Raw genomic sequence first — 25,636 nt, 5'->3', positions numbered from 1 at the left:
AGTCAGCTGAGGAAAGTCAGCTTGTCTTGGGTCCACTTTGACAATAAGAATAAGCAGTCACAGGAAGGTGCTGCTCTTCCAAACTTCAGGGTTAGTCCAACTTTCCCAGCTCTGTTCTTTGCTCAAATTACAGCCCTGCTGAAACCAAAGCACATTTGTGTCAATGCTTCCATCTGTACCTCTCCAGAGTAATTTATTTCCTTCTCTTTCTCTTTATTTTTCCACAGACTCCAGCTCCAAGAGACACACTTTTGTTTCTGTCTTTCCCCCACTCCCTTTCCTTTTTAGTTTTTTTCCCCTTAAATGAATGCATGCAGACTTAAAAATGGGTTTTCTAGGATACTTTTTAGAGAGCCCAGCCTCTCTGCTGAGAGCTGGATACTGCCAGCTTTAGAGGAAGTTTCTCCTACTTGTTTTTCCCACATGTGACTCCATGACTGAAGCACCCTCATCCAGAGGAATCCAGGGAAGAACCCCTATTTTATCACCTCCTTCATCAACACAACCAACCCAACACATCATAGGTGAGCTGTAGGGTGGACCTGGCCAGCCCCAGATGCTTCTGCAGTCACAGGGTTCCTGCACAGGCAGTAGCACACGTACAACATTCCTGCTCTGCCTTCCCCAAACCAAAGGGATAACAACTTTCTCATAGGTACATTTCCCCTTAAGAGAAGAGTTTTATGCTAAGCTGAGGGTGCTTGCTTAGGAAAGCTCACCTGAGCATCCAGGTATTTGCTAATTTCCTCAATGCAGATAGGGCCCCCGGGCTGGGGCTCTGAAGTTCACTGCCTCTTCTGCTCTCACAAAGATCCTTAGAGCTTCCCTAGGGTGGGGGAGTCACAGAACCATAAAACCATTAAGGTTGGAAAATCCCTCCAGGTCATCAAGTTCGAGCTGTGCCTGATGCCTACCCTGTCACCAGCCAGAGTGCCACATCCAGGCCTTCCTTGGACACCTCCAGGGATGGGGACTCCAACACCTCCCTGGACATCCCCTTCCAAGGGCTGACCACCCTTTCCATGAAAAATTTCCTCCTGATGTCCAACATGACCATTGCCTGGCACAGCTTGAGGCCCTTTCCTCTCATCCTGTCCCTGTTCCCTGGGATCAGATCCCAACACCCATTTGGCTGCACCCTCCTGTCAGGGAGTTGTGGAGTGTAAGTTCTCCATGTACTCCATACCCATGAATTCCCATGATTTGGTTCAAGTGTTTAAAAAATTCATTGTGCACTTCATAATAATAAAAAAAAAAAAAAAAAAAGCATTTAGAAGCCAGGGGGATTATGCTATTGCAGCCATAATCATAGGGAAATGTCCTATTGTAGGGCCTGCAGTTGCTAATAAAAGAGTTTCTGATGAGGGGCAAGAACAGATGAAATAGAATGCCCAAAATAGGTGCAATCTGCCAAATTTTTATGCTTGGAGGAGAGCAATAAGCTGGCAAGAGCTGCCTTGGTTGGAAGTTGAGGGAAAGACACCCAAGGAAAGGAATGGTGCTTATTCCCTCAGTGATCCTCAGTTCTAAGAAGTCTCGACATGCTCCCTCCCACAACCCCAAGCCATGATCAATTTGACCCAAATAATTTGACAGATGCTGGTCCAACATATTCATAAAAACCTCATAGATACCACACCCTCATGCACAGACCCATGCTCTGCTTCCATCAGAGACAGGCACTGGAGTTTCCTATTGGAATTCAAACCACAGCTACTCGCTCTGTTGCCTGTGGCCAGGAAGGACAGCTCATTCCCTTAATCCCTCCCAGAGACCTTTCCCAGCTAGAGGATGTATTCTTTCCTCCAGGATCCAGAAGCCTGTCCCCCATAAAACACAACTTAAAACTAAGGCTACAGAGCAAATCTATAAAATAGGGTGTAGAGAAGCAGGACTGTAGTTGCAGGACTGAGGATCTCCCATATCCATTGAAAACATTCTTGGTTCAAAAAACTTTAAAAACTGTGTATAAACTAATCTGTTTTTCCATTTGTCCTTGGTGATCAAAGTTCTCCAGACGTTGCTCATTCTTGCCAACTTCCTCTCCACTTTAACTGGGCCAGAGCTCGTTAGGATCCCTCAGCCACCACATCCTGAGCACCCAAACACAAAGGGCCTTATCCACCAGCCCAGCACCAGGAACCTGCCCAGGAGCTGCTTTGGGAGCAAGGTGGGAAATCAGCCAGCAGTGCCAGGGAAGGGGCTTGACAGTGCCACAGCTTGGCTTCACAATCCTTCTTTCTCTCCAACCATTCCCCAGAAACTCACAAATCTTTGGGTCTCAATCAATTTGCGACCCTGGGATCAAACTCAAGCTGGGCCTCAAACTTCATGGCTGAGCCTAAATGGTGGCCTGAGGCCATGGGCAGGGGTGAGGAAGTCCCAGCTGAGGCCACCCTATGTTCCCTTTGAACACATTTATTAGTTCATAAATTCACCTTTTAAAGGTATTTCCATCCCTCTCAGTATCTGGAGTTTATTAACTTCAATATCCATCTGCATTATTTATCACAGCACCCTGTAAAATCTTTCTTTTTCCTGAAAGTATTAGCTGCACTCACAAATATACTTTTAAGTTTACTTTGTCTATTAAAATTCATCAATGTTGATATGTCTAAATCATGAAATAGTAAAGAACTGCACTTCAGCTGAGATAAAACTCCCAGCAGATAAAATGTTTCCATTTAAGAAATGTTGAAAAAAAGACCACCAGGAACAGCAAAGTTAGTAATATGCTTTGCTGCAGGATTATTTACTGTGCCTAAGTCTCACGGGCAGTTTTACCAGATGACTTGCCTTTAAAGCCTGAACTCACCCTGTGCTTCTAATGGGCTAATAAAAGTTCAAGGCAGCGGGTTCATAATCAATAAAAATCAAACTGCCTTTGAAGAACTGCAGGAGCATGTCTTCCTTATCCCTCACTTGCTCGTATCCCAGGCTGGCAACTGCCATCCTGAGCATCCTGCTGGAACAGGTACTCCAAAAAATCTTCTTGATAAATGGGATAAATGGAGGGCTGCAGCTCTGGCAGGAGCCTCAGTAAATCCCATGAATGCAGCAGCTTTCCCTGGAGGAAACGTCCTAAGCCATGATCAGAGTCATTCTCCTCAACTGCTGAGGCACAAAGTGACATCCATGGAAACATCACAGCTGGTGGGACCTCCAGAACTAGAAGAAGGCCTTGGAGGGCCCCAGTGGGATATTTCTGAACACCTCACAGCTAGGCCAGGCTTTCCAGGGAAGCTTTGACACCTCCATGTGGTGAGAACGCACGGTCACCAGTGCCGAACCGCTTTCCCTATGAATTCCTATTCCCCCGTTACACTGGATGCCTGCTGCCTTTTCCTGAGCAGATTGTCCAAACACCCTCTTTTCCATGGCTCTCTGCACCCCTGAGATTCCTCTGGCTCCTGGATGAAGCCCCAACCACAGCAAAGGTCCAGAAGCAAAGTGACCGAGGCAAGAGGAATGCGCTGAGCTGCACTGGAACAGACACTGGCAGGACTTACCAAGCCCAGACAAAGGAGGAATATTTTCCAAATTTTTCCTCTGTGTGTCATCTTTCTCCCCTGGTTAGCCAGGGTATTTTCCTGCTCTTCTGCACCATCAGAATTTTCTGTGATCTGATCTGATCCATGGAGTTGGTGCTACCAGGCACCAACCAATGCCTGGCTCTGGCCACATCTTCTCCTGCCTTTACACATAATTTTTTTCCCTTTCTTGTGCTCTTCTGCTCTTCACTCAGGAAATCTCTCCAAAGTATCCAGAACTGCAGGTCCAAAGGTGTGGCCTCACTATAAGACACAACCACAAAAGGAAGGCTCTACAGGTCTGTCTCCCATCTAAATCTAGATTTTGGCTTGTATAGCAGACAAAAAGTTTTTAGCATCTCTTATTTTCTGCATCCTGCAGAGAGAACAGGACTGAGCAGGTTGAACTTGCAGTAAAGGAGAGTCCAGTGCCTGTGCAGTACTTTTCCAACAGTGTTTGGCCTTGAATCCAACAAACAATCACGTTTGTCTTCTTCTAAGAAGCATTTAAAAAAAAAAAAAAGAAAAAAAAATGAAAGAAAAAAGAAAGTGTATCAGCAGGAAAATAAATTCTCTTTTGAACAAAAATTAAAAAAAACCAAAACATAGTCTTTCCCTTATTCTTTCACCATTTCAGCAGCTATTTCTCTAAAAATCAAATGCAAAATCTACTTTGAAGCTCAAGCTTTGTTCAGCTTCATGAAACAGTTGATGGAACAATCCATCTTTAAACCTGCAAGGCAGCACTGGGCAGAACACACATCTTTAAATATTTACAGTCTTACTTAGCTAAACACTTGAATTACTTTAAAAAATGGATTCCAACTGTGCTTCATAAGGAGAATCAGACAGGTCTATCTGGAACACCAAATGATTCTTCAGAAATTTAGTAAATATTTAAATTTTCTTTAATTCGGTGTTAGATTCAGTTACATTCAGGACAAACACTTTGGAGCCCTGAAATCAGAAAAATAAACAGAATGCTGGAGAATTTGGGTAGCTGGTTGTGTGTGGGCCAAGAAAAAAATCAGCCTCAAAAAAGTCTTTGTAAGACAGCGTGATCCAGCATTTGGATTAGGTAGGCTTTAGAAAGGAAAGGGAAAATCTCACCTCCAATTAAATCACTGTATTAATTAGCCAACGCCAGCCATAAATCTAAACCAGCACTGTATGCTAAGGGCAGGGAAAGGACAGCAAGCTCAGGGACTCTGGATTGCCCCCACAGGAACAGCTGCTGGAGGAGAACAAAGATGGAGCACAGGGGTTTGTGTCTGGAAGCAATGCGGGGTTTGGATGCTCTCCATGGACATTCTTGCATGTGTCCAGGTGCCTGTCCAGTCCCACGGCCTGGAGAGCTGTCCCCAGAAGGGCAGCACACCCACAGTGGTGGCATGTCCATGCTGAGATGCTCCATTGGCTTACTGGGAGGCGACTCTGCCTTTTCATTGCGAGCAGGGATAGGAATCTTTGTCTCTTCTACATGCCAAGGGAAGTATATGCACCTTCCAGTTGCTGGCAATTGCATATTGTTGAAAAATAGGGGGTTTTTTTCTATTCCTACAAGAACTTTCCACACACTCTAGCCTGGAGGAGTCCTCAGGAGCCACACTGGCCTCTCCCTGCCCATGCACACATTTCCTCTTGGAGAAAAACTTCCCCACCCTCTCCTGGCTATTCCCAGAGAAGGACAGTGCTCATTCCCTCGGAGTAGGGCTGGAGCTCACCTGCAGAGTCACTGCCCCACTTCCCCCAGGTGTGACCACGGGGCTCTTCAACTTTTGAGGCAGTTTCTGAGAATGTTTTGAGAACACATTTACAAGAGCTGAGCACCAATGAATAAAGCTTGCCCCAGCTTCTGTTCTCCAGAAGCCAAGTGTTGACATGGACAAAGACTCAGGCCAAAGGCGAAGAAACACGAAGCTCTCCAGCCTGCTTGAGATGAGCACAGAGGTTGTGTGGAAAAGGTGAATTTCCTAAGCAGTGGAAAAGTCTTAATGCCTAAGTTTTGAGAAGAGTTTCTCAGAGAGATTACCAGAGCAGCTCAGCCTTCTGGAGAAGCCAGGGGCAGTTCTGGGGTACACAACAAGACGTGTGATACAAAATTTCCCCAAAGTCTCAAAAGCCAGGATTGCTTTCCTGGCTTTACAACTGCTATGCAAACTCACAAAATCACTTCCTCTCCATTCCTCAACCCCCAAGTTGTAGCATGGAATGACACCAGACCCAGAGGTCACACTAGTTCTATCCCAGGGACACCACATAAAGATTGGATGGATGGATGGATGGATGGATGGATGGATGGATGGATGGATGGATGGAAATAACTCTTGCCTTTTCTCTGGACTACAACAATGTTACACCACTCAAGAGATCTTAGGAAGGGGAGGTAAAACTCAAAAAAAAAAAATCTGTTTTCCATACAGAACTCTTTTGGAGGTGTTGTCGTATTGTGAAAATACTAGGGTTAAATAAAGGTTAAACAAAGAGAAACTCAACATATTTTCCACAGCCAGAACTGTTTCAGAAGAGCTTAATTCAGGCTGTTTGCCCCTCAAAATCCTCCATTTGAAGCACAGCTGATCGGCTGCAGCTTTATTCTGCTTTGTCAGCCCCTTCTCCTAGAGGTAACAGCACAGGATATTGCTCTGATTAAACCAATTCCACTTGGTATGAGACTCTGGAGGTTATAGCTGGAGGGATAACCTTCAGCTGAAGGGATAACCACAGAATTATTTAACTGAAGTCTGTTCCACAGATTTATTTAATGTAAGTCTAGTTTTAACCAGAGCTCTACCTGATTTTTTCCGTGTTCCCCATCAGCACTTCCATTGTGATGTTGCCCAATCTCTCCATCACTCGTACCAGTAATGTTGATCAGAGGAACACATATTATATAAAAGGGACTTTTAATTAGCAGAATTAAAATTCTGAAAGTCAGAGTGCAGAGTTACTCTTCATCCTGTTAGAATTATGGCACCTCTCACCCCCTGCTGCCTCTCCTCTGCTGGAATCACTGGATAACCACTCATTTCTTCCAGAAAAAACACACTGTTTTGCTCTCTACAATTCAGAATAACAAAGGACAGAATAAATGCAGGCATTGTGTGGTTTGATGTGACCTGTGTTTCAATAGCTTATTATTTTTACCTCAGTGATGCATCCTGAGCAGTGTGTGATGGGCCAGATCAGCCAAAGAGACAAAGCTCTTCAGGCAGCAGAGATGCTCCAGTCTGTGAAATCAGCTTCCTTTCTTTATAAAACCTACCTCAGTGAGAAATAGGACTATTAAAATACATGCTCATGCCAATGAGAAAAATAAAATTTAATTGCTGTTACCAACTCATCATACAGAAAATACAACATGTGAACATGGAGAATGAAAAAATTGAAGTTGACCTTTTCAGTCTTACATGCAAATTATCTAAAACCTCCTTTTCCTTTGCAAAGATTCTCCTAAGAGAAAAATTTCACAGAAATTGCAATTTATGGAAAAAAACAAAATAAACCCAAGCAATGTAAAAAAATGAAGCAAGGCAGCTTTGCAAAAGAGTGTAGGCCAATCAAACCTGTAACTAAGTCTACTACATTTACCTTTGTGTACCTTGTGGCTCCCTGGTTTTTTTACACCTCCTGGACCAGACAGGGGAGGGGAATGCAGCCCTTTGGATGTGCAGCACAAGGACAATGCCAGATTTTAGAGGATATAAATAGATGTCTGAGCTGGGCTTTGTTGTTTTTGAAGCTTGCCTGAATTAGTAGGAGAGGGAAAAATGCATCTGTCACCACATTTCAGCCATAAATGGCTCTTTTCTGGAAAGGGATGTCAGAGGAGTGGAACAGGTTTGTGGAAAGCAGTGCAATATCAGTTTCTTCACTTCCAATACATCAAAGATGTTTTATGTATTGCCATATTTTGGCCCATTCCTAGTGCTTCTCTATGCAGTTCTTCCTGGTCAACCTGAACCAACCAGGAAATCCTGTTCAGAAATACCCACCCCCTGCCAGGGCTCAGCATTTCCCATGTTTGTTGGACAAACATCATCCTACCCAGGTGCTGCAGCAACAACAGACCTGGGAAAATGCAAATAATACCATCAGGGAAGATACTTTGGTTTCAGATCATGTTCTGGGTGAAGTTTTCCATTTTTATCTATCCCATTTCTTCCTCGTCTCTGTGCAGAAATTTGGCAATGATTAAAGTGCAATCATTTGTACAGCAGATACGAATCATACATACAGGAGATGCTTTTAGCAATGAAAATGAGACAGAGGCAGGAGAGAAGGTATCCGTAAGGGAAAAAAGAAACATCTTAGTGGTTATTTTTGGGGTTGAGATGGTTTAATGCCAGCCCAAGCAGGCACAGGGTGTGGGCAATGCAGCACGAGAAATAAAGACTCCACTGTGACTACTGTGCCCCACTGACACCACTGGTACCCTCCCTGTGCCCAGCACACCATCACCCCCCAGGAAGGCACCTTCCCTGGGATCCCTGTGGCCACACCTCACTTTGGGAAGGTGGGAATGGGCAGGACAAATGGACGTGCTGTGCTGCCCTGGGCTGGGTGCCCACGGGTTTCTCCGCATGGGGCAGTGGCTGTTCCTTCAAACCACAGGCTGGACTCTGAGGGGACAGCTGGGAAAACGTTCTGTCATCTGCAGCTCTGCCCCAGGCAGGAATAGCCCACATTACAGAATACCAAGTGGGTAAGGAAAAACCACATTTTCTCATTCTTAGCAAGGAAACTGTATTTTCCAAACAGCCCATTCCCCCTGGCACTCGAGGCTCAGACTGAATAATTCCTGGGATGGTTTACCTCATCCCACCCAGATGGTTTTGACCTCAGGTTGCCTGCAGGACACGGAAGGACCTAGGCAAGCAGACAGACCAGCAGCTGCCATGCATTAACCACTCTAGAGACCTGGAAAGGCTGGCAAAGGGATGAGAAGTCTTCTACTTTATTTTTTGTTAACTTCTCTGTAGGGCCATTCACACTCTGCCAAGTAGCACAAACTGAAAAGAGGAGACAGAAACTTTAAGCCAGTTTCCTAGAAATCAGGTGAAGGTGGATCCTTTTTATATAGCGAATACAGAAGAAAAGTGGTATAGACAACTTTTTAGGGAAAAAAATGCCTCAGACTGCACTAGCCCCATAAGGCTTTGGAGAGAAACTGGAAAGGTGTATTTCTCCACAGACACTACCAAAATCTGGCTGTCATGTTCCATCTGTATCCTCTTCTTCCTTCTTGTCCATACTTCAGAAACCATCATCTCCACCTCATCTCCTGCCTTTCTCTCACTGGGGATACACCAGCTCTTGAACTGTCTCGTATCTTCCCCCTGTGCAGCCTGAACACACATCCATGAAACCAAGAAAGCCAGCCCTGGAGCAGACCAGGAAGCTTCAGAAATCCCTGTTTCTAGATTATTCTAGAATCTGTACCAAAAGAGGGGCCTTGCTGCTATGGTGACCTAATTCTGCATTTGCTCCTCCTTGTGCCTATGGAACATATTTCCAGGACCAGCTCCAGGTAGGTGATGGAAGTCCACCTGGGCAGGAAATGTGGGTGAAAGAAGATCCACATGCCTCACAGGCCTGTGTAGAAGGTCACTGTGCCTCATACTTCATCTGACTCCTCCCTGCAGCACTGTTCATGTTCCCAAATAAACAGGAAAACATTCACAAATACTTTTTGTTTGGAACTTTCTCTGCTTTCCCTCCTTTCTCAAAAGTGTCTCTGCAGAATCTGGGATCCATCTCCTTGGAAGGCAGGGAGCCTTTCACTTAGAGCCTCCCAACACTCTGTCAAACGCCAGAATGCCAATCATGAATCACTCTGGATGAAGCAAAACTATCTCTTGCATAAATAAAGAAAGTCCAGAGCGAGAGCTAGCGTGAGTAGAAAGTAAACTTCCTTGCTTTACAGCTTGCCAAACTCTAGAAAGAAAACCTTTGAAAAAGCAGCAGAATGATGCTATTTCCTGTTGATTTACTCTCTCCAGACACAGAAGGGATGATGGTGACACAGACCACTCTGGCTTGCAAAGCAGCTCTAAGGAACGACCATGGCTGGATCATGTCACCAACAGAGGCATTTCATACACGCACTCAGTCACATACAGCCACGGCAACACCAATTTATTGTGTCACCATTTCACACCCTTCTCTTTCCTCCTCACCACAGATAATTGAATAACTGCACTTCTTTTTAATCCCAAGCAGGGTGCATTGCTTGCACACCTCTCAGCAAGCCCTGCAGAAGATTCCCTCTCCAGGGCAGCATCACTGCAGGGAGTGGGTGTGAGATGGGAAAGTCTCTTTCCAAAGCTCCCTGACTGCCAGGGCAAAGCCAGCACCCCCAGACTAAGTGCCAAAACAAGACCACGAGCACAGGGTGAGGGATTTTCCACTCAGTGCAGGACCTGTGAGGAGTAGGGCTGGGGAGAGCCTGTCCTGCTCTCCAGGTGCTCCCTGTGCAGCGCCTGGGAGCCTCTCCCTGCCTCTGCTGAGTTCCCAGCCACACGTCCAGCCTCTAATTTGGGAAAGGAAAAACCCAGCCTGGCCCAGCACCAGCCTGGAAATCCAGCCCACCTGTGTCCTATGCCAAAGCTGGTGTTTACAGCTTACTTCAGACCAGGTCAGCAGGTTCTCCCCAGCCCTGCACAGCGTGGGATGTGCATTCACAGGGATGCCAAAACACTCACTGAGCTCTGTGCACAGGAACTGCATTTCTGCACCTCACAAAACCTCCCCTGAAGCTGTGGATTTCCTCCCTCTTCCATTAGGCAACCGTAGGAGAAGTCATCCAAATCTCCTGGGATGTCCTCTACAACCCAGCCACACTACTGAACCCCTCACAACAAAACCAGATGAAGCCCTGGTGATGGAGTGACTGAAAAAAGCTACACAAAGAGGGAATTTTCTAGCACCACTTCAAAAGAAAACACCTTTCCCTTGGTATTTCAGTAGTGCACAACCACAGCTGGAAATAAACAGATTGCAGGCTACAGGCATGACCTCATCAGATAGCTGAAAAAAAAAAGTTTAATATGAAAAACTTAAAATTTTAAAATTAGTAACATTTATAACAAAATATTTTATATTTAATAAAACATATTTTTATAATACATATAAATAACATATACAAATATATTTATAAATTTATATTTAATTTTACATAATTTTATATTATTTATATACAAAATATATATTTATAAATTTATATATAGTCTATGAAATTAAATATATAAAATTAATAAAATCTAATTTTAAGAGGTGAAAATGGCACCAGGGTTTTGCTAAAACCATTCAAAATTTCCAAATTTTCCATTCCAAATTCAAACTCCAGAATTTTCAATCTGGAAAATGCAACTCACTCTTTGGAGATATTTCTCCTTAAGGCTTTAATCACTGTGCAAAATATTCATCATTGTCCTCTTCACTTTTCTCCTGCAGCAAGTTAAGGCATAATGTTAAGTCTCAGTGTTCCACTCCAGCCAGAGAGCCCAGAAAGGGCTTTCCCATTCAAATCTTGGGTCCAATCCACTGAAGTTCTGCCTCAGACTGTTCTTTATTGTCCATACACTAAATGAGAACTGGCCTTGGACCAGAGAACAGGAATGGGGATAAGATCCCACCTCAATTCCTGCAACATCTGAGCTTTGATGGAGCCCAGCCTGACATTCCTGAGCTCTTATGGGGACAGAAACTCCAAGGTCTGTGCTGAAGTTTTCCAGATGTTCCCCAACTCCTGCAGAGCTTTTCCCCCTCCATCCCCACACTGGGCCTTGTCACCAGCTCTACAAGGGTCATTTTCCATTTCCCCTTGCTCAGAGTCCCTTTTCACTGAATGTTGGGAAGCTTTTTTTCAGTCCCTGGCACCAGTCAGACCCTCTCACTCTGGGAGAGGAGGAGAAGGGCTCTCAGCACAGTTCACCACTCCTGACCATGGTTCACTGTTTTCTGGGCTCCTCAGTGCCTCTGGCAGAAAATCACTTAACTAAGTGTTAACAGTTTGATGAGGAAACCTTTCCTCACACTGGAGGCTTCACCAGCCTCCTTTTGACAATGCTCAAAAGTCACAAAATAAAAAGCTTTGGAATTTTCCAACATTTCTTTTTCCTTTAAAGCTTAAAAAAGAGCTTTTCAGAAAACAAAACAAAGCAAACAAAACCCCCAAAAAACCAAAACCAAAACAAAACAAAAAAAAAACCAAAAAAAACCCCAAACAAACAAACAAAAAAAAAAAAACCCAACAAAAAAACCCTAACACCACCAAATTCAGTCCCCAGACATGGAAAATGCAGCTGAAGGAAAAATTTTTACAACTTTCCCCTCCCATGAGCAGCTGGTGTCAAAAGTATTTTTGAAGCAGCACAGGTCGAAGAGATATTAAATGATATTAAATAAATGTGGGGTGCTGGAACACAGGAAGCCCAGCCTTACATTGCTGCTGTTTAGCACAATTATTTAGGCCACTGAAGAGAGCACCTCCTACAGCCTCTGACACCTCTGCTATCCTTCAGCCAAAACCTTCCTACAAATTTCAAGGTCCAACAAAAATTTATAAATCTGCACATGTAAATAACTGGGATATGTTAAAAATTTCCCAGCAGAAAAGCAACTTATCAAAAGCAATCTTTTTACCAAAATGTTTGAATCTTGGAGACAAAAAACCCCCAAACAGTTCTAAGTATTTGTGGTCAAAATAGCTTCCCCACAGGGTTATTGCTCCTAGCACCAGCTGGCTTCCAGGTATTCTCCCAGCAGACTATTCCAAGTTCACTGTAGGAGCTGCTCCAAAATGTTTCTATAATTAAGCGTTCTGTGAAGCAAAATATATTATATATATATATATATATATATAAAAATACATAAAATCTATAAAAATAAATTATATATATATAAATTTCAGCAATTTATACCTTCTGTATAAATTGTAACTGTAAGGACATATATTGTCCCTGTAAGGACTGTTACCAAAGCATCACTCACCTGGCTTTTCTTTAATCCTTCTCCCCCAGCATATTAAAAGCAAGAATGACTCAAAATCTAGAGCACAAGCTAAGGACACAGATTTCACATTCAAACCTACAGAACACAGGAAAACTCCAAAAAAGTTTGTCATGTCTTTAGATGGAAGATGAAATTTTTCACATGCAAAGAATTTTGAGAGACTGGGCACAAGGAAGCCTCCCTGCTGTTTTTTTATGACCTTTTTTTGATAAAGGCTCAGTCACATCCTGCATCTGAAGTACAACACACACAACTGACAAGCCTGAGAGAACAAAACCTGAGTGCTCCCATCCTCAGGTCAGAGCTCAAATTGCTGATTAGCACCATAGCTAACACCCTCTGCCCAGGATTTCTCCCCATACTGCAGCCTTTCCAGAGAGATCATTTATCCCATAGGAATGGCAGTTTCTTTTAAAACTTATTTTACTGTGAAATATCTTGTGCCTTTATTTGTGTACTGATGGCAAATTGGGTTGTAATTAATAGCCAAGCAAATATTTGGGTTTGGTGAAAGGCAATGAGCTCCCAGCCCCATCAGTTGGTGTGGGAGAGGTGGCTTAAGTGACATGACATATAAGAGCTGGCATAAAAGACTGAGAATATGGATGAATATGAAAAATTAATTCTCAGAATGGAATAACTCATTAGAAAGGAACATATGATCAGCTCTGCAACAGTCTCCGTAATTCCCCAAACTGAAATGTTGCCATCAAATAAAATTATGAGAATTGTGGTATGGTTTGGGGGAGAACAAAGAGGAGAGGAGACTTTTTGGTTGTGTGTTTACAGCCAAAGATGCTCCCAAGCCAGTATCTGTCCCAAATTATAAATCCCCAGGTTCTGGATGTAAAAGAAACATAGATGAGGGGGAGTGGACCCAGAGATATTCACAGGAAGGAGAAGGGCACCAGACTGAGCAGAACTGGCTCCTGCAAGAAATTAGAGGAAAATACACAGAAAAATTCCATCTGGCTCTTCAGCTGATGAAATCAGGAAGCAGCTTCAGTGGAGGTTTTTTTAAGAAGCCAAATGTAACACTGAGTTACCTTCAAGTGTTATTTGCTTGTTTGAATTTTTCTTTCTTTTTTTCTTTTTTTGAGGTGAAACAGAAACTTTAATGAAGGTATGGAAAATAAACTTTTGAAAAAGGTGCACCCCCAACACCTTTTGTAACTGAAAATTCAAAGTTTCTCAAGAGCAAATATTTTACTCCTGTTTTATAAAGGTGGAAAACAGCGAACAGAAGCACAAGAGGCATTTTAAAATTTTTATGGAGTCCAAAGGTGACAAAACAGAGGAATTAAGACAACTAAGAAGAACCTGGACAAGTCCATTGAAATAAATTTGTCCTGTGGAATGTCTTATATTGTATTTATCCTCTAAACATCCACTTGAAACCAGCAACTCTGCCCTAGACTTACTGAGTTAATCCCATCCACTTTAGTGTTGCATTTCCAAAGCAGCACTTTGCCCCAATGAGACTTAAAAAGTTCTTCAGGGGAAAATCCTGAAAGCAACTTCTCCTTTGCCAAAGGACCTGCCCAAGATTTTATCTTCCCCCAAACAATTACTTCTGTTTGATGAGGAAAAAAACCCTCATAAAATTGTTATAATTGGTGTCAGCTTAAACCACACACGAACTAAGAAATGAAGGAATAGCTCTATTAATACTGCTTTTGTAATGCAGTGTCTGTCTCCCAAAATGAACTCAAGCACCTAAAAATAGCCACAAAAAACTTGGGGCAATATTATCCCTGAAGAACAAACAGCTCCAGAATTTTATTCAGCACACAAAATTCCTCTGCTCCAAACCCCTCCTGTTCACAGGCAAGGAGCCAACTAAAATATATTTTTAATTAAAATCCCTGGAATTTGTGCAGTGAAGCTCTTTGTTAACATTATGATTTTTAGATGTTGAGTTAGCACAAGAACACCACTGTTCAAGATTTATCACTGCAGCTTTTGATTCTTCTTTCTACATTTAGTACTTACAACCATCTCCAAACTTCTAAGCTAACCAGAGCTGTTTTATTAGTGGAGAATTAAGGTGCCCACACAAATACTTCTTAAAATGTCTAAATTTTTTCCTGCTCCTGAAGAGTTTATTCTTTTCCATTTCTTTTCTGTGAGGCAAGTACACAATTGCATGTTCAGTTTATTGTTTTATTTCTCTTGGAATTCTCCCAAAAACAACAGCCTTTCTCAGTAACGGCTTTAGTCGACTTTTCCTTTTCGAGAGATTTCCAGTGAATTTGGATTTAATATAGCAATATATTGTTAAAAAAGAAGAACCTGTTTCCAGCTGCCAGCAGTAGCTGGGAATGCACACCAGGAATGTAACTGCACAAATGAAAAGAGAAAATCATCAAATATAAAACTTCTCACATCAGGTAAAAATTACTTTGAAAGGGAGTTAAAGCTGATATTCCAAAACCGTAACTTTGCATGAGAGATCCTACCTCAAAAGTAAGCAACATAAAATAAATATAAATTAAATAAACTGAGTAAATAATACAATTTTCTTTATTTTAAATAACTAAATAAATTTAAAGTTCATCTTAACACAAAATGAACACCCAGTAAGGTAGAAAAAAAGAATATATGTAGTCAGCAATTATACTACTGTGTTTGAGGCACAAAAGCTCAGGATCAAATCTCATAGGTACGGACAAAGTTTTTTTCCATATTTTCTCCTTTTACAGCATCTTTCCAAGGCAGCTTTGGATTGTTTTGGTATTCAGACTTCCCTTCCTGGGAACAAGACATGAAGAAGATAAGTTCTCTGAGAGTTTCACAGAGCACAGAGAACACCTGCTGGTTTATGAAAAATCATGGATAGAAAACCGTAATTTTAAATCTGCTCTTAAGCTGAAGGTTTGCCATTAATTGAACAGGCAATTTGTATCTTCATTACTCCACAAAAAAAACTTGGCCTGAAATCAGGAACTGAATTTCACTATGAACTTTCTTTTTAATAAGCTGAACAGAGATAAATGGGCTTTACTCTGAACATGTGGCAAAACTGAATAAACTGTGAAAGAAGAAATCTGTAATTTTGATCACAATACTCCCTCTCCCTTAATGAAAAATAAGTTTTTCTCATCCCTGAGCAGAACCAGCATGACCCCAGCAGTTGGTCAGGATTAACCTCCTCTGATGAGTAAGGTCAGCGTGAGTCCATCCAAAGTACTTAAGCAACCAAATGCAGAATACAACATGAAAATGAAGGGATAATATCAGTTTCTGCTGAGTGATGAGCACAGTCCATCCCGAGTGCGTGGATGCATACTCAGAGTGTGAATTCACACATACTCAGCCCAGTGGGATCCCACCAGGGAAAACTTGCCAGATGCTTGATTCAAGAGGAAAGATTTTCAATTAGCACAATTAAATACCATTCTCATCTCTTTCTGGGTAAAACAATTAAATTAAAGGCTTCTTTCAGCAGATTGTGCTAAGAAATATAATGAATCACATCAAGGGTCTTTCAGACAATTTTAGAACAATTATTGCTAAAGGAAGTTGGTTCTTAATTTCCTTTGTTAAAACCTTCCAGCCTCAGTCTAACAGTGAAGCACTAAGAACCACCCAGCCTTCAAGTGCATATTTACAGCAAAATTCTGTCTGTCCCAATGAAGAAGACAAGAACTGTGCTACCGAAGAAGTGAATTTGAAAGTTCCACTTGGTAAATTCTCAAGATGTTACTGATAGCCTACACAGACACCCTACAAAGATGGAAAAAATAATTTCAAAAGGACAAAAACCTAATATTAAAAGTGCTCCACAATTTAAGACAGCCACAGCTGGATCAGTAGCAGGTGAATCAAAATTGGGTCCCAGTTCTCTCTGCTTTCCAAAGGAAGGACACGTGGCATGAAAGGGCTCACACTGAACCAGTGGAGCTGCTGCTGTCTGCACCCAGGGACAGCCCTGGGGCAGGGGCTGGAGAGGAAAATAATCTCATTGCTCTCTGGACTTCCTTCAAAACCAATTTCCACATGCCCTAGGGAGCACATGAATAATCTTCCTCTGGAATTTTATCAGGAGATTATCCAAACAAATGGGAAATTATCAAAACAAGTGGGATGTTGTTGTCTCCATGGTGTCTCCAGGCAAAGTGAAGATGCTTGAGGTGGCTTCAGCAGCATCTGCTTCTGATCTGGGAGGTCTTTACAGGGACTGTAAGGATGGACAAAAGTCCTGGAGCAAGGACTGGTGGAATACAGAGCAGTCAGGTTCATTCTAAGTTACACTGCCAGGAAGCTGAGACAGGATTCATTATATCTGGAATATGACAGGAGAAGGTCATTGCTCAGGAGAATTGGTATCTACAGGACATCAGACTTTTAGGATATGGCAGATTTGCTGCTTTCCAAGAGGGATCTGCCACGTACAGGTGTCTCAAATACCTAGGAAATAAATAAATACCCACTCAAAAGTGCAGCAAACACAGGACAGTGGCTCTCTTAACACCTGAAAAATAAAAAAAAAAAAAAGTGACCACAATATTAAATATCTATAGTATGACAGACATTAAAATATTTAGGGCATCAAGTCTGCAGCCAGAGCAACATAAATGCACTCTGCAACTTTTCCTCACTGAAGAAAAAAAAGAAAATTAGTTATTTGGTCTCATACTAAAATGGGATTTGCTACATTTCAGGGAAAAGATTAGAGTATAAACCCTTTTAACTCACAGGGAGGAACACTGAATTCCTCACATGCTGTATTGCTGTCTTCTCCTGCACTCCCTCTTTCAAATCCTTCTAATTTGCGTTTCAGATTCAAATAGCTGCAATTATGGAACAATTCAATCACAGGGTAAGGGAAAAAAAACCTAAAACCCTCACCAAGCACAGTTTGGCAGGGTGTGTTCTGCTTTAAACAAGGATTAAAATTAGAAGGATTGTTCAAAATCAAGTAAATTCGTGCAAATTCCTAGAATATTGGATTATTTCTCTTTATTACTCCTCAGCAGCAATAGGTTATTCAGAACAGGAATTTTCCTTTCTGTGGGTGTTCAAAGCTTCTGTGCAGACACCTAGAAAATTCACCCTTTACCAAGGCTGTGTTGGGATTTTAACAACAATTAAAGCTAAATTTGTTATACTGCCTGAAGAGCTAAGAAAAAAATCTGACAACCAGCAAGAAGCCTCTTTTACAAGCACCATTCTGCAATGTTGAGCAGTGATCAGAAGAATCTGAACAAATGAAATCTGATGCAGACTGAAATTATTGGGAAAAGCAAATTTATCTTCATCTTATTGTCATAATAGCAACCAGCTCTTTGGCTGATGTTCCAGACTACTCAACCCCTATTCTGTTGTAAGGAATTTGAGACACACTGTGGAAAACTGTGATTAAATCCAGGTTTCTCATGGAAGTACTCCACCAGCACAGGCATTTCCAGGCATGGCCCACTCAGTGCAGAAACGTGTCCCACTGGATTATGCACCTTGGGTGAAATATCAGGGGGACAATACACTCTGGAGAGCCCATGCAGAGCTTGCTACCTGCAGGAGATCCCTGGAGATGTTCCCTGCAGGCAGGAAGAGGCAGCAGGACATTTACACATCACCCACGTACCAACATCAAGGCAAAGTAACAGCTCGTGTAATCTGGGGATTTTTCCAGCCTCAGAACCAAAAACTGGAAACTGAAAGAGGGTCATTGCTAAACCTGTGTCATATTTTCTGAGTCAGGCACAGACACCCCAGCAGCATTGAAGAATTACCATTTTGTTTGGTTTCAGGTGTATTGCCTTTGATGAAGGGTAGTCAGAGGTTAGTCTGAGTAGTTAATTATTTATTTGGAAGCAGTCTGTCAAATTAGCATCAATTTTTTCAAACAGGTTACACCCAAAATGCCTAAAATGCATCAATATAGGACAGGCAGTGGGTGACAAAAGGGAAGCCAGAACCTCCAGTTTATGTTTTCTTTTGCTGATGTTGTTACTGAAAGAGTGGCTGAGGTTGGGTTTTAGGTGAGGAACATGGTGCTGCAGAAGAACCTGTGTTATGTCTGTGACCCTCCTGGGTCTTCACAAAAGAAATAAATACCCTAACTTTTATGGATAAATTCAGTTTTATTAAGGTGTAGCTCACTGAGCTGTGCTTAAAGCCAAGTCAAAAGTTAGACATGGAAATCCTAAGGGACCCTGATCTGTTACTGAGTTTTACATTGAAATGCCAGAAAGGGATTGGGCCACAAGAGACAACCAGAAAACGAACATATCACTGTGTGACTAAGGAGAAATGAGAAACACCTATTGAAGCAGGTAGCTGATCATGAAAGTATTAAAAATATTTGCATTAACATTTCATGGGAGATTTCCCCCTGCCTCTCCCTCAGTTACCCTTCTGCTACCACATACTTAGAAATATTTTTCTGTAATCACATCATTTGCCAGGTGATTTATAAAGCAGAATGAGCAACAGCCAAACATTTACCAGAACTGTTGCTGAGCAGTGAATAAATTACCTGCTGTGCCACAGTAGGACAAACAAGCTGGGCGGAGCGGTCCATACATAAACACCAATGATCTCATTAACTCAATCCATTTTATTAATCACTACCAAAGTAAAGGCCACACTTCTACTCTCTTCTGTCTCTGGATACACTGCTCCTCTCAAATGAATGAGTTTGAAGTGATCCTCTTAAAACCTATCCTTGGTCACCACCTGGCTTGCTCACACTGAACCCTTGTGAAAATGTGGAGAGGTACTTTGCATATTCCCCTACTAATTCCAAGAATTCAAATAAATCCGCATTCTCTGAAAGTGAGTCATTAGTCTTGAGTCCACCATCATCATTGTTTCCAGTCAAAACACCTCAAAAAGGAAATTACAGCAGCCAAGACAATCAAGCATTGGGGGAGATATTTTGACACCTTAGATCTTACCACGGAAATTTGCTCAGAAATTGGAATGAATCAGTAACCTGGAAAAATAACAAAATGAGTAAAACAAAAACTACAATAGGTCATGATTCATTTTTTTTTTCACTGTTAAAGGACTACGTGCACTCAACCCCTTGCTAAAGGACATGCTGGAGGAGGAGCAGGGCAGTGAGGGAGGAGAAGCCCAAGGCAGCATCTGCAGCAGCAAATGTCTGTGACACATCCCAGGTTCCAGTGCTCCACGACTGAAGGGGCGCTTTGACACTGGACTCATGAGTCCAGTCAGAAAGCAAGTGGACAGAGGAAGCGAGTTCAGCAGATGGAGTCATCTCTTCACCCCAGAGATCTCTTCCGAGCCATTGGGCAACATATTTTGCTTTTTAGGGTGATGTTGAATGTTAAACCCAGTGAATAACAGGCTCTGTACCCACTGCCAGCAGCAGCTGGCATTGAAAATGGTGAATCCTTTCCTTCCAAGCCTGGAATAGAGGTCAGGTGGGCACTGATTTATCACTGACAGGAAACCTTTGGTTTTATTTGCTGACAATTTCTGCTTGGTGGGGGAAAGGAGTTAGAAGCCATCTGGACATTTTTAACTGAAAATTTTCATTTTAAACACAGCAAGATCTTTAAAAATTGGTTAAAGTTAAAATCAAAAGTTTATCCAAAGGCATTGGTGATTTCGAGATTCAATAACATTTCCATGTAGTAAAAAGTTAAGTCTAAATCACTTTTTAATGTTTTAATTTCAACAAAAAAGCATTGAAGATGTTATTTTGACTCAAAAAAACCCTTATTTCAAGTTTCAGAAAAACAAAACCAGAAATATCCATTTTTCCTTGCACTGGATCCCTAAACCCCTGTGCTGAGCCCGCTTGAGCTAGGAAAGCAGAAAGTTTCTTTGGCTCTAAGTATTAAATCATAGAATCTTTATGGTTAGTAAAGACCTTCCAGACTATTTAAAGTAAAGTTACGTGACTGTCCTTTGTTGACCATTGGCAATATCTGCTCCAGTGTTTGTGTACAGGGATTACAGGACTGTTTCTGATTTTCCTTTGGGAAGAAGCTTTGGAAAGCAGCTCTTCCTCACAGAGTTTGCAAAAGTTCAGACACTTTTAATCCTGGGGAGATGCTGCAGCTGAGTCTGTGGTGCTCCTGCCCTGTACAGGCTCCATTCCCACCCCACGCTGTGCTCCAAAGGACTCCCCAGACATGTGCACAGCTCTGGGGGCTCAGGACAGTGGGAAAACCATTCTGGCTTTCTGAGGAGTGGGGAGGAAGGAGGGAGGTTTGGTGGCTTTCCCCACAGCCCCCTGCAGTCTGACTCCAAGCCTATTTTCCTGCTGTCTGGAGACCAGGGTGGGAGTGCCAGGCTGGGTTGTGATTTTGCCTAGCAATAATCTCCCATCTTTTGGTAACATGCTCTACACTCCTCCTTCACAGTCAAGAGCTGTCCTGACACAGATGTTCTCTGAAGCAGCTCTGGAGCTGCTCTCCACTTCAGTTGGGGGTTTCTGTTGTTTTTCTTTAAATATTTATATCTGAGCAACCCACTGAAATATTCAAATGTATACACAAAGAACCCCAAAGCAGGAGGAGTAGGCAGTCCTCCCTCCTTCATCTCCTTGTTTTTTGCTGTAGCAGAGAGAAGCCAAAATACATGTCTGAAAGGGGTCAACACTTAAACCACTGGAACATAGGAATGAGGTTTTTCCATTACTAGATAGAGCCTTATCTACCACTTTGGAAAAGATTCTCAGACCTTACAAGTGAGAGATTAGGGGAAAATCAGAAAAAATGAGAAAATGTGTCCTTCCAACCGCTCCTGCTTTACCTATTTCAGTTTATGAAACTACACAACAAACCCTGAAGGCAGAAAAAATATGTGAGAAGATAATGACCACAACCTTTGGTAACAGCTGTGGGATGTATTTAACTTAGAGAGGTGTTACAACGTTAGGGAAGCTTTAAGCCGTCTTTGTGGTCCCCTAAACCCAGGCCAGATGAGTCTTCTAAACCATGGAACATAAATTACAGCATCCTCCTAGAATTTAAGCCAGTTATCCATGACCCCAGGGTCTGCTGAAAGCATTTGAGCAGCAAGTGCTTCTTGCAGGATCACTCTCCACCTGTTGCCAAGGAGGAAAATGAGGAAGAAGATGATGTCTTTTAAAAGTGTTTAGTCTATTTTAAATTGCTTGCAAAACTGTGATTCTTTATCACACCTGGAAAGAGCAAGATACATTCATTTCACCTTAAGCCTTCACTTCCCTCATGCTCCTTTCAGGTACTTGCATCATCCACACAGTGTTTCCTCATCACCTGCCTGTCACTGCTATTTAGAAGTACCATTATTTGTAAAGGGCTCTGTACATCTCTGCAGAACAATTCAGTGGTACTTTTCTTGAAATAAAAATGAACTCTGTGCCATAAAAACCAAATGTTTACACACACAGTTTTCTCTCTCTCTCTCTGCATTTCCTCAAGTAAATTATTTGTTGGCTGGCCCAGCACACCCAGCCCAAGGTGCTGCTGACACTGCTGTGCAGGCTCTTCAGAAGTCCTGTGCTTGTACCTGTGGAAACAGCTGAAATCTCACTTGCCTCTTTCCTCTTGCTCCTGTTACAAGGGCAATAGAGGAAAGGTGTGACATTAACCCCACACACACCTCCACGGATTTCTCCCCTGGGAACACACCAGCATAGCTGTGCAACGCTTCACATGGAATCCCAAAAAGGTTTGGGTTGGAAGGCACCACAGAGCTGACATTGTTTCACCTTCTGCCACGGGCAGGGACATCTTCCACTAGCCCAGGTTGCTCCAAGCCCCATCCAACCCAGCCTTGCACACTTCCAGGGATCCAGGGGCACCCCATGCCAGGGCCTCCTCACCCTCATACTCAGCTTCTTCTTCACACACAAAGATTCACAGGCATGTCCTGGTGAGACTTCCCTGCATGGATTTATTTTATTCAGGACACCCTGGAGTTCATCTGCACTTTGTGAATCACTGCTGACAATGAGAGATAGTGATGTGATGCATCGAGCGCGTTCCTCTCTCGACCGAGAGCCGATGATGGTGAACTTTTAATTCCCCCCCTGAATTACATGGCCTGGGATTTCTCAGACGAGGCTAAGGGGGTTAGGTGACAAGACCAGGGGGTTTCAGTGAGCACTCAGCCACAATATTACACATGCATCCTATATCCTCTGGTATGTCCTGACCAGATGCTGGTTTACAAGCAAATTCCTATTGCTCGTGTCACAGCCTTCGTGCTCCTGACTTATAAACAACACGGGACAGCTGCAGGGATTACACACAGCACAGGAGTTTCAAAAGGCCACTCCTGTTAATATCTAAATCTCAAGATGGGAAGGGCTCCAAGCTTTCCTGAGCAACTTGGTGTCAGATGATAGATAGCCAGAAGAGACAGTGCCATCACACTAGAGGGTCCTACTCCAAGCTAAATGAGAGTCTTGATCATGGATGTCCATCTGCCTTTCCATTTTTATATTAAACTCTTTGGGCAAAAGGTCTGGTGAGCTTGTCCAGCCTGGCAATACCAGATCCACAGAAAGATAAGAAAAAATATGTAAGTACATATGAAAACTGAAGCCCTGAAGACCTTTTCCTTCTGTTAGATAGTGATCATCTTGTTATGTGGAAAAGAACCTGAGGTTGAAATACTCACAGTGATTAGCCAGGCAATCATTACTGATAAAATGATAAGGACCAAGCAGTAATTGTCAGCATTTCCCTAGATGCTTTATGATGCAGTTGGTAAAGGAAGAAATAGTGCCAAGACTGATTCCTATGTGCATTTCTACAACCCCTTCAGGAGCTGAGTTAAAAGGGCCTCGGTTAGATATTGACAGGTCCATTTATAATAATCTATAAAAGATTCTTTGTTCAGAAATTACTTTCAAATCATCCTCAGAGCCAGCCTTTAAACATTCATCTAAATACCATATTTTGATATATTCTGCAGCTGCACATTTCTGAGCAGAGGAACATGCCACTCCCAGCTTTCCAGGAAATAAAACTTGTGAGAGATGTTCACAAACATTAATTCTCACATCTAAAATCTAACTGCTGCAGATTCCTACAGCCAGTGAAAATAAAGTAGCTGCTTATGAGTTATTTTACGGAAGTTTTTAGAACTGCAAAATTTTAAGGCATGATTTTGATTAGGCTGCAGTGCTGGTAAAGAAAAGATCCAAACCCTTGGAGGCTTATGGAAAAAGGAAAGAGCCTTCAGCACAGACATGTTAACACATAAATCAGGCAAGAATGGGAGCCAACGCAACTATGATTTAAGAAATGCATTAGTTTAAATAACAGAGAAAGTAAAAGCCCCAGGAAACAGAAAACAATCTCTTTCCCTTAAAATCTGGGATCTGCCAGATTATAGAGCTGTTGTGCACAGTGCCATTAACACTGTGCTACACAAGGCAGGAATCATCCTCCTCAGGTAGGGACTGGCAGGTTCCACAAAGCAACTCTTTGAAAAGTCAGATAAGGCTACAGAAATGTCCAAGGAAAGCAGAAAAGGCCAAGGGCCTATTTATAGTGTGTTCCTACCTTCCTGAGTTTGGGAATCAGACATGCCAGTGAGCCAAAGGAAGTAATTAGCCCATTATTGTAGTGGTACCTGAGAAAAGGCAGACTTGAAAGAGAGCTAAAGAATATGAAAATAGGAATATCCATGAAAAGCACTGGTAAAGAAAGATTCAAGAGCCTTGTGAAGGGAAAAAGCTACCCAGAAAACTCTGTAAGAAACAGCTTACCTCAAGGAAGTAGATTCCAGTCAGAAAAGAGCAGAGTCACAACAAAGCAACCAGAACATAAAAATGATTTTGTGTGCTGCAACAATGAAAGCCTGAAGTGGCTGGAGATGCAAACAGGTGATGGGGTACCAAACCCAGGCAGAGAGTGAGACCAGACCAAGAACTCGCCAGGTGCACCAAGGTAACACCAAACTGGGTCCTCAAAACAGGCTGCAGGCCCATGGTGCTCAGGCAAGGGCTGCCAGCCCAGTCTCTCCTCCATCTCTGGCTCTGTCCTAACACCAAAACTTCACAGATGCCTTGGGTGGGATAAGAAAGGGAATTTGGACATCATCATGCTACAAGAAGGGACAACAGAACATAAGTGAAAGAAATGTTTCATGCTAATGTTTATAACATGGAACCTCAAGATCCATCCTTGTCCCTTAAAAAGAAGAGTTGGCACGTCATCCCACTCCATATTTTTACTAAATCACATGCATGAAAAAAAAAAATTGAATCCCAAATACCTAAGGCAAAGAATTCATAAAGGACCTAAAATCTCAAAAATTCTTTACAAACTTTATCTAGGATCACACATGGATAAGACACAGTCTGTTTGGATAACTCACTGCACTAAAAGGGCAATTCTTGATTGGAAAAGTAATTTTCAATTAATTAAACTTCTGTAAATTTTCAGTTCCTCCAAGGAAGCAGATGCAGCTCAAGAAGTCATACTCTGCCAGGTCTAAATGTGTATGGAACACAAACATGTACAGATGAGACACACATATATATATGTGTGTGTATATACACACACATACACAAAAATATATATATAAATATATATAAAAATATACATAATAGTTTATGTTGTTCTGTATATAGGACAACATAAATCAGCACGTATCTGAGTCCCAGATTCTTTAGCAAAAACTCAGACAGAAAAAGCCCCGAATTTCAGCTCTTAGGGAACATGTTCCATGGCTCCTGCTCAGAAGACAAAATTACAAGTTTACTTCTCCACTGAAAACCTTGGGTCAGAAGTTCCTGGGAAGCAGTAACCACGGAGCCTAAGCTATTCCATTTTTTACTGTCACTTCTCAGAGTTCAACAACACTACATCGCAGTCCTTTTGTTTGTAAGAGCTGGACAGTGCAGGAGCTGCCAAGAAACCTCTTCTCTGGCCATAATGATCCCTGGGCCTCCCTCGCCGTGGGACGGCTCTGCACGGTTAAACTCTTCCATGACGCAAGGGACTGGCCTGATGACCAACAGAGGGCTCCTTCCAGAGACCTCTCTGTGATTATGTGCTGATTAAATACCTGCGTGTACTGCTGCCTTATTTCCCCATTTTGCTCCAAATTCATCAGGCTTGGCCCTGCATCACTTCATGACGTGCAGTGTTATATCAGGAGCTATGAAT

This window comes from Poecile atricapillus, chromosome 7 (genome assembly GCF_030490865.1).
Source record: "Poecile atricapillus isolate bPoeAtr1 chromosome 7, bPoeAtr1.hap1, whole genome shotgun sequence".
Classification (NCBI taxonomy): Eukaryota; Metazoa; Chordata; class Aves; order Passeriformes; family Paridae; genus Poecile; species Poecile atricapillus.
This window is presented reverse-complemented; position numbering follows the sequence as displayed.